Source organism: Urtica dioica, chromosome 7 (genome assembly GCF_054948205.1).
Source record: "Urtica dioica subsp. dioica isolate 48M chromosome 7, U.dioica_male_clone48M_v1_H2, whole genome shotgun sequence".
Lineage (NCBI taxonomy): Eukaryota > Viridiplantae > Streptophyta > Magnoliopsida > Rosales > Urticaceae > Urtica > Urtica dioica.
In genome coordinates this window covers 7,611,991-7,622,524 of record NC_142762.1, presented here as the reverse complement: position 1 = coordinate 7,622,524, position 10,534 = coordinate 7,611,991, and positions in this window count along the sequence as shown.

The following is a 10,534-nucleotide window of genomic DNA, read 5'->3' as shown; positions in this document are numbered from 1 at the left end:
GAGGAGACCTCCCATTCAAATTTCCAAGAGCATGTAGATTTTAAACATATGTGATATAGATATAGTTTTGAAAATATTTTGAAAACATATTTGATTTGTATGACAAAATATTTTCAAGTTTGAAAGTGAAAACGATTTTTCAAAATTCAAACTAGTTTTGTAAAAATTCAATTCAAGTGAATTTTTAAAAAATCAAAACGTTTTAATCTTTCACATTATGTTTATTATCTTATGAAAAAAAAAAATTTGCTCAAGGAAATTTTCTTATTAGAGTTCTATAATTCATGGAGTGGGGTCTGAAATCCGGAATTCTAAAAAACTAGACTTTAGGAGCAGCCGCGCACCTTGGACTAAAATTACCATAATTGGCGGCTGTGGCATCCTTTTGACCTAAACCAATGGTGTTGGAAAGAGGAAAAACCAAAAATTTTACTATCCTAGACAAAGAGAAAGCACATGTTATTTTTAAATTGAAACTATCTAAAACCGACTACACATTTACCAACCTTTATGAAGCTTGATCGTTGAGAAGCTTGTGGAGATTGAATCGCTCGTCTCCCCACGCAGCTCGTCTTTATTCATTCTTCATTAACTCGAGTAACCACAAAAGTTTCTATCACATAAATCACTCGAGGTAAGAAGGTATAAGTGTGTGGGCACTTTTAAACACGACAAGTCAAGAACAAGTCTTAGAGTCGAAGAGCTAAAACAAACGCTAGGTCAAATGTGGACCTAGGTGCCAAAAACAAAAATGAAAAGGGAAGAGAGAGAGAGAGAGAGAGAGAGAGAGAGAGAGAGAGAGAGAGAGAAAGAGAGAGAGAGAGAGAGAGAGAGAGAGGGTGGCCACAAGGTCTAGAGAGAAAAGCTCTCAATCTCTAAAATGTGTGGGATGAGAAACAATGAGAATGAAGGCTCTATTTATAGGAGAAGGATTACCTTCAAAAAGGTAGATTCCTCTTCAATAGAATATCACATATTCGTGAGCAAATATTGCCCTTCTTCCTCTTAGGTCACACGGCCAAGAAGAGCTTTTAGAAACCCTTGGATTTGTTTTCCTCTTTTGTTTTCTCCTTAGTTGGCCGCCCATCTTCTTTCCATGTAGAGGAAATTTGTTTCCTCTTTTTCTTTTGGCAAGTATCTTCATACATCAATGTACAAAATTTGGTCTGTCTTCCTTGGGTTTGGACGTGGATGGCTTCTAGAAGGGGTTTCTAGATTTTTCTTCGTTTGTTCATGAAAACATAAGAAAAGCCCATTAAGAATTTTCAAGTAAAATTCCATAAAATGAAATTAATCCTCAAGGCCTAAATAACTTGTTATGGCTGAGTGGTTTAATTGCTTGTCATCATATGACAATGTCAAAAAACTTATTTATTGACATTCATTTTGACACATGTCCAAAAAGACAAAAATACCCTTTAGACAAGTTTCGTAAAACTTGTCTAGTTCTTGTTTTGACTTAGCTTCTAGTTGAACTATTCCTACTCGGTATGACTTGTGACAGTGACCTCATGGAACCAAATAAACAAAGCTTGAGCTAAAATACTTCAAATAAAAAGTGTTGTCGCACGAAAATGAACAACGATTCAATACCTCGGGCGGTTCGGTCCAAGGCCAGACCAGTGACCGCACTCGGGCCAAAAATGTGATCTCAAAGGCCGAGTTGCACCCTCCAGACCCTGAGGTATGTAGTTCAATGTAGGGTCTGACCATGCCAAAGGTTGGCTCCCTACGTACCCGTCGTCCGGGATCAGGTCGGAACGTAGTTCAATGTGGGTGTGGGGGCTATCTTTGCTTCGGAGGTTGAAAATCTAAGACTTTAGAGAAGGACCTGGCTCGTAGCTTCTAGTGAAGACTTTAGACTGGTCGCTTAACTCGTAGCTCAGAGTTCTAACTCAAGGGCCGAGAAGCGGGGGCGCAGCTTGTGCGCTATGAAGACTCTAGTCGCAGAATGGGAACGCGCTCCCTCTCGTCGAGGGGGGTTCTCGGATTTCTGAGCCGAGCCGGGAGAAGAGGAGAGAGCACTCTTGTCACAAGAGCATTGTGAGAGAGAAGAAAAGAGAGAGTTCTTCAAGTTCTCTCAAAAGGATCCCAGTCCAAGGTTACCCTTAAGTCGAAATGAGGGGGCTATTTATAGGCTTGGAGGAGTACGCATGGTCACGGCGTACGCATAGGGCTCTGGGCACGGCGTACGCATGGGGCATGGGGCGCGCGAGGCGTGACGCCCTGCGAGGCGTGGGGGCGTGCCGGGGCTTGGAGCCTGGCCGGGAGCACTGTCTGGCTGGCGTCCCGGCAGGGGTGCGTCGGTGCTTGCCGAGGGAGGCCCGGTCGGCCGATTGGGGCTCGGTCGATGCTGGGAGCTCGGCCTAGGCAGCCGGGCATGCGCGTAAGGCAGAAGGGCGCGTGCGGGCGTAGGATGCACACGGGCCAGAGGGCCAGGGGCGCGAGGGCGCGCAAGGCACGGGGGAGCCGTGACGCGCGCGGGCCGGAGGGCCAGAGGCACGAGGGCGCGCGTGGGTAGCGAGACCGGGGGCACAGTGGCATGCGCGCGCCGGAGGGTCGAGGGCCGAGTGCAAGGCCGGGGGCTGAAGGGTCGGAGGCGCGAGGGCGCGCACGGGCCCGTGGGCTGGGGGCGTTAGGGCCCGCGCATGCCCATGGGTCGTGATAGTTGGGCACATGCGCGGGCCGGGGGCCCGGTGCTGCAGCGTGCGCACGAGCCGGGGCCCGGCAGGTGGTCCGGCCAGTGAAGCCCAGCCGGCGCGGTATGTTTTTGTATTTTCAGTTTCCCGAAAACGACCGGTAACATTAGCCCCCTTAGTTTATGGCTCGCGAGTCGTGAACTATAATTCCAGAGGGCGTTGAGGTCTTTTTGCCCCTCTTGATTTTTTTTTGTTGGGCCGGACCCAAGGGGACCGGCCAGACCGCAAGGACTGTGCGCGGCATGACGCCGGCGGGCCATCGCGCGCGCGATTCCGGAGTTCGGGCCGGGCCGGGCCCATCGCGCGCGCACATGGGCGGGGAGGGGGGGCGGTGTAGGAGTAGGGTTCCTACTCATTCCTCTCTTATAAATATGAGAGTCCCATCCCCCTTTTCGTCACACCTGGCAGCCTCGATGGGATTCCGATATATGTCGAGGAAGATTCTCGCATGGCCGATCAATGGCTCGCGGAGTTGGAGACTAGCGTCGCGGCAATAGCCGAGCTGGCAGAGCCCGGGAGTGGCCCATCTACTAGGTGTGGCCCCGAAGGGGAGGCGAAGGGTCTCAAGACACGCGCTCGTCACGCCTGGTGATAAATTTGGTCTCCCGCGAGTCATCCTTCGACGCCCCCTTGCTCGAACGGCGAGACGAGGTGAATGAATACGTACGGCTTCCCCGGGCGTCTGAGTTAGAGGCCTCGGGCGCCGAACTTGTGATAACTCCATACGAATCATTCTTGGACGATATTCACTCTGATGACCCCCTAGGGTCGGACTCGGAGGGTCCTGGAGAGGACCTGGAGGCTTCCCCTACGATGGGGAAGGTGGAGTGTAGTGGGAAAGTACTGGAGATGACCAGGGTGGCCTTTATGTCAGTGGAGTCTACGGACTATGCTTTCGGGAAATCCTTGGAGAGGACCCGCCTGTACGGAGTAGGCGATTATGTTGCCCCCGAGGGTTTAGACTGCAAGGGGGTCGATGCCGTGAGCACGTTCACCACCCGAGTCTTTAGCACGCTTCGGGAGATGTACAATATCTCTCCCTCGGTGGGGCTGCTTCGACCTGCCAACAAGGACCGGCCATCCCGCCCGAGGAATGGGTTTGCTGCCGTTGCAATAGGGAGCCTCGTTTGTGGGCTGCGTCTCCCCTTTTCGCCGATCATTCAGCGTATTCTGACCCGACTAGGGGTCCATACTTGCCAGATGAGCCCGGCGTTCTATCGCCTATTGGCTATAAGCTTCATGGAGTGGCACTGCCAGACGCAGTGTGCCATGACCTGGACAATTTTCGTAATCTAGTTATTGTATTCCGGGCAACAGGGAAGCCGGGCTTCCACATGGCCCGCGCTCGTGGCAACGTGAGGTTGATCGATGACAACGACCCACCTAATCGCAGGTCGTGGGTGTGGGTCTCGACAGACGCTTTCGATGAAGCGCCCCTCTACTTCGGTCGTCTGGCGGACTTTTCGGCAGACGAAGGGGCGATAGAGCTTCCCTTTATGAAGGAGATATCAGGAATGTCGGAGGCACCCAAGGCAGGTGAGCGGCTCTGTTCTCCCGATTTTATGGCGCTAACCGGGTGGTTCCCACCCTTTGCTTCGGGCACTTAGGAGGCGCACCAGGCGGGTAGGCCGCCTAGTCCCGAAGCTCAGCCAACCGTCCCTGCTTCTCGAGCTCATTTTGTGATCTAAGATTTCTTTATTAAATGAAACCCGACCTTTGTTGTTTAGCTGGTGTAGCTGCTAAGAGGAAGGCTTGGAGGCTGGCTTTCGCTTCTCGGAACACCAAGAGGATGGCAGAGATCCGTTCCAGGGTCGCCGACCGCATGGGGAGAGAAGATCGTGTCGAGGCTACCTGCCATGTCGAGCAAGAGCCCCGTGCCTCGCTGAACAGGGCTTCTGCCTCGGTCCCTCCCGATGACCGTTCCGAGTCCAAGAGGGTGAACTCTGCGGTGGAACTTGAGGCAATGGAGTCTCGGGCCAACTGCTTTCAGCATCTTGAGGGATCTCCCTTATCTTGGTGGATGGGCGTGGTGTCAAAGAGTGACATCGCCTCTTCCAGGCGGTGTTACCGACACTCAGAGGGTCAATACATTTATTTATCTCTTTATAAGTGTAGGTCTGTTTTTAACCCTTCGCTTTTGTTTGTCCCCGCAGGCTTATGCGAGGGCCGTGCGAAGTGATAGGATTCTGCACGACTTCATCCGGCGCCTGGGGATCGCTCAAGAAGAGCTTGCCCAAGCGAAGTATAGGCTAACGCAGGTCGACCGCATTTCTCACTCGAGATAGGAACTCGAGAGGCTTTGGGACCAGCTTCGAGAGACCAAGGTAGAGCTCCTGATCGCTCGAGATCGATGCGACGGAGCTCAGATGTTAGTGGCCAAGATGGCGGGAGAGCTGATTGAAGAGCGCCGAGCTTGTGAGGTGGCATCCCAGTCGACAGATATTTTCAGGACCGAGGTCGCCGACCTGCGCCGTCAACTGGACGCTCGGTCAGATGCCATGGAGACATCCCGAAGCCAGCTTGCTTCGAGCGAAGCGGCGCGTGTTCGGGCAGAGCGCTAGCCCGACTCTCTTCGGTGATACCGGAGCTAAGGTGAGCGAGAGCATCAGCCTCGGCGTTCTCTTCTTTAGGGATCCGGATGATCTCAAACCAAGAGAAGGCATCTAGCTTGGCATTTTTTTTCCAGGTAGGCGATAATGTTAGGCTCTTTGGCGATGTAGTCGCCCTTAACCTGATTTACGATCAACTCCGAGTCGCAGTGTATTCGTAAATTTTGTACGTTGAGCTTTTGAGCGAGCTCTAGTCCCACAATGAGGGCTTCGTACTCGGCCTTGTTGTTGGAGGCTTGGAAATTTTAGTGGAGGGCGCCGGCTCCCTGAGCGTTGGATGCTCCGTCTATGTGCAATTCCCAGATGGGACTCGTAGGGTCGACCTTTCGCTTTCGAACCGACAAGTCGTCGGTCAAGCAATCTTCTGCTCTTCCCATGTCTAGTGTATAGGAGAATTCTACCACGAAATCGGCTAGGGCTTGAGCCTTTATTGCCATGCGAGTCGATGTTCCCTTTTGAATAGCTTTACCGATGGGGTGTCCTGTTTGGATAGCGATAGGGTGAGCCTGGAAGTAGGGACGTAGCTTTTTAGCGGCTACGAGGAGAGCGAGAGAGAGTTTCTCTATCTCCGTGTAACACGTTTCGGCGTCGAGTAAGGCTTTTCTGATGTAGAAGACAAGCAATTGAACCTTATCTTATTCGCGGACTAGCACAGTGCTTACGGCCCATTCGGAGATGGCGAGGTAGACATAGAGCGTCTCGCCTTCCTTTAGTTTGGACAGGAACGGAGGTGTCCCAAACTAGGCCTTCATTTCTTGAAAGGCCTTCTTGCACTCGTCCGCCCATAGAAAGCCGTCCGTCTTCTTTATAGCTTTGACGAACAGTTGACACTTGTCGGTTGCCTTAGCCACAAAACGTGAGAAGGTGGCAATCCGACCGGTTAGACTTTGGACTTCTTGGACTCGTCGTGGAGATCTCATGTCAAGGAGTGCCTTGATTTTTTGAGGTTTGCTTCGATTCCTCGCCGGCTAATGATGCAGCCTAGGAACTTCCTAGACTCAACCCCGAACATGCATTTGTTGGGATTGAGCTTCATTTTGTACTGACGGACGATTAATAACATCTCCCTTAGGTTGTCTACGTGATTAGCAGCCAGTAGGCTTTTAACGAGCATGTCGTCCATGTTACTTCCATAGTCTTGCCGATTAGGTCGGCGAAGATCCGGTTTACCAATCGTTGGTAAGTAGCTCCTGCGTTCTTAAGGCCAAAAGGCATGACCTTGTGGCAGTAGAGGCAACGATCAGTGACGAAGGTTGTCTTGATCTAATTGGGCTCGTGCATTCGTATCTGGTTGTAGCCCGAGTAGGCATCCATGAAAGTTAGCTGCTCATGTCCGGCCGTGGCTTCGACCAGTTGCTCGATGCGGGGGAGCAGAAAACAGTCTTTTGGGCAGGCTTTGTTAAGATCTTTGTAATCTATACAGATGCGCCACTTCCCATTAGGCTTTTTAACCATGACCACGTTGGCCACCCACTTGGGGTACTTGGCTTCTCGGATGAAGCCGGCGGGGAGAAGCTTTCCAACTTCTTCGTTTATCGCTAGGTATCGTTCAGGGTTGAACACGCGTCTAGCTTGTACTTTTTTGGCGATGTTTTTGTCGTCGTTCAATCCGTTCACAATCACATTGGAGTCCACGCAAAGATATCCTTAAATTCCCGAAGGAAGAACGCGAGTTGAGTCTTGATGGCGAGAGGGAGTTGTTCACCGATCTTCACAATCTGGTCAGGTTTGGCTTCGTTGAGAATGATCGAAGTGAGATCATTGGGGGTGTCAACCTTCAACTTCTCAGTCTCATCACGAGGGTCTAGTTCCCCGAGCTTTCGTGCGTCTTTTTGATCAGACGAGTAGTCGTCTTCTAGCTGGTATATCGTGTTAACCCTTTTTTTTCAGCGGGCTTGCCATCCACACCCTGGACATAGCGTATCCCTGCCTGCGTTTGATCACCAGCCATGACGCCAATTCCCTCCTCATTGGGGAATTTCACTAGTAGGTGATATATGGATGTGATGGCCCTTAGTCAGTTCAACGTGGATCACCCAATGAGGGCATTGTAGGGTGACTCTTGGTCAACCACAAGGGGACCATGTGAACGACTTCGATACATCCGGTAGTTCCAAAGGTGACCGATAAATCAATTATTTCTTCGGTCATGACGTGAACCCAAACAAAATTGTCTGGGTCGGGATGGGGCGGAGCCCCCCGAGCTTCATGCGCTCTAGGGTGGTCTTAAAGATTATATCGGTTGCGCTGCCGTTATCAATAAGGACCTATTTCACCAAGTTGTTAGCCACCTGGGCTTTGAGGACTATTGCGTCATTGTGCGGATGTACAACTCGCTTAGGTGAGGTTAACCTATCCGGCAAGGCCTTCTTGAGAGGCAGCCCTAAGGAGCTTTTTTCTTTGCCGGGCTGAATCCCCGTCTTGCAAGCCACCTAGTATGGCGGTGACAACGTGGAGTTGTGCATCGGCCATAGCCGCGACCATGGCATGGTCTGTTGTCAATGCTGCCCACAAGAAGAGTTGTAATCTTTATATTCTACATTTGATGTAATAAAGTCTCATGAAGACTCTTGCTTGTAATTGCTTATTCATTAATAAAAAGTTGAAAAGTTCATTCATTCTTCCTTGTTTGAAGCTTTATGATAAACTGTTGTCAATGGTGCCCACAAGAAGAGTAGTAGTGTCTATTTATGTACATTTGATGTCATATAGTCTTACGAAGACTCTTGCTTGTAATTGCCTATTCATTCATTAATAAAGTTGAAACGTTCATTCATTCTTTCTTTGTTTGAAGCTTTATGATAAAACCTTAGTCTTTTAGTCCATAAACAAACTTAACAACTTACGAAGAGACAAATGTAGATTTGCATGAACAAACTCTTCGTAGTTTGCTTAAAACAATATATTTGCAATCTTAGGGTCAAAGGACTATTGACCTCAGTATGATTGTTAGAAGAATCTACGATGTCTGGTTATGAGGCATTGAGAGTTGGGGACTCTATAGTTCTTCTAGGTATCTTCCGAAGGTACTGAATTGACCAGTGCACTTCTAGAGACAATATAAGAACAAACCATTTAAACTCTTATGTCTCGAAGTCACTATGTATGAATTGCATCATGCTTACCTTAATCCTGAAATGAGACATGCCATTTCACACCTTAGTATTCTCATTTGAGAAAGTCAAAGTTCGGACTCACTATGTGATTCCGAACAAGGCCTATTGGTGAAGTACTAAGTTGTGAGTCTGTCATGAGTAACTTTGTGAAGTTCTCATAGATATGGAATTCATGTACAAGATTGCTGAAATGCAATGTATGTCACCTCATGCTTTGTTCCTTGGAGTGTGAATAAATGAACTGGCCAGTGTCCAAATTGAGTCCTGACTCTTTTGGATGAAACAATGTGACTTGTTAGCTCCTCGTCAATACATTGTTTCTAACTTATTCACAAGCGACAAAGGAGTTGAGGAAATAACAGCTAGAAGGGTAAAATGGTAATTTAGTAAATCCCGACTAGCTGATGACATTCATGAAGGGTAAACATGGATAATATTCAGTGGATCCGCTCATCATAATTAGGTCGAATTCTTGAGTAGAAAACAAATTCATTTGAACCGAGAGATTTTCAGTGTCAGCTCTTTAGTGGAGTCAGTTGGCATTAAGCTAAACTTGGAAAAGGTTTGTGAACTTTTGAGTCCAAGTGTTTAGCTCAAGTTTTGTTCATTTGGGTCCATGAGGTCACTGTCACGAATCACATCGATAGGAATAGTTAAACTGGAAGCTAAGTCAAAACAAGAACGAGACAGTTTTACGAAAATTGTCAAAAGGGTATTTTTGTCTTTTTGGACATAGGACGAAAAGAATGTCAATAAATTTTTTTGACATTGTCATATGATGACAAATGGAATAAATATTACTCAGCCATATTAGTGTAATTGGGCCTTGAGGATTAATTTCATTTCATAGAATTTTACTTGAAAATTCTTAATGGGCTTTTCTTATGTTGTCATGAACAAATGAAGAAACATCTAGAAGCTCCTTCTAGAAGCTCAAATTTCGTCCAACCCAAGGAAAATAAGGCTGAATTTCGTTCATGCCATAGTGGGAAAGAGAGTTTATTTTGTGCATTGATGTATGAAGATACTTGCCAAAAGAAAAAGGGGAAACAAATTTCCTTAAGAAGGAAAGTGCATTTTCGGCCAACTAAGAGGAAATCAAATGAGGAAACAAATCCTAAGCCTTCATGAGGCATGTTGGACGTGCAAGGCAATAGGAAAAGAGGAAACTACCTTTTGAAGGTAATCCTCCTCCTATAAATAGGAGCCTCATTCCTCACATTTCATTCATCCTAAGTTTAAGAGATTGAGAGACTCTCTCTCTAGAACTTGGCCGAAAATCCTCTCTCTCTCTCTCTAGTTTATTTTCGATATTTTCTTGTCTTAGCACCTAGGTCCTCACTCGACCTAGTGTTTAGCTCTGCGACTTCGAGACTCGTTCTTAAGTCGTAGCGTTTAAAAGTGCCCACTCACTGATTCCTTCTTTTCGAGTGATTTAGTGATAGAAACTTTCGTGGTTGCTCGAGGTGCCGAGGAAAGAAAGAGAGACGTGCTGCGAGGGGAGACGAGCGTTGCAAACTTTCCAAAAGCTTCTTCAAAGTTCAAGCTTCAAGAAAGATTAGTAAACTTCTAGCTCATATTAGTTTTTAATACATGTACTTGCTCCTTGTGTAGGTTAGTAAAAACTGTTTTACTTGTAAAAGAAAATTTTTAAAATTCCGCCGCTTACCGAAGCGTTAATTATTTTCCCAAACCCTAGATCGATTCCAACAAATGGTATCAGAGCTATGGTCAAAGATTAGCATGTACATGTTTTTAAAATTATGAGCTTGAAAATCGTTTTCGAAAGTTTACTAATTTTGTGACAAGTTAGAATTGTAATCTTAGATTTTTTTTAATTTAATGCTCTTGTCTTTAAATTAAAAAGCATGTTGATTTTCTATGAGTTTGGGATGTTTTTAAAACACATTAGAATCAGTTCTAAAAGTTTTTAATTTTTTATATTGAAAAACGTGTTTTAAAGGTTTGAGAAATTTCGAGTAAAATTTTGTGACTAGTTTTGATATCTTGCTAGTTTCTTATTTTTACTTGAATCGTTTTATGCATGTTGTTATTTCTTTTATTATATGTTATTACCTTGCTAATAAAACACAAATAAAAGCTTTAAACA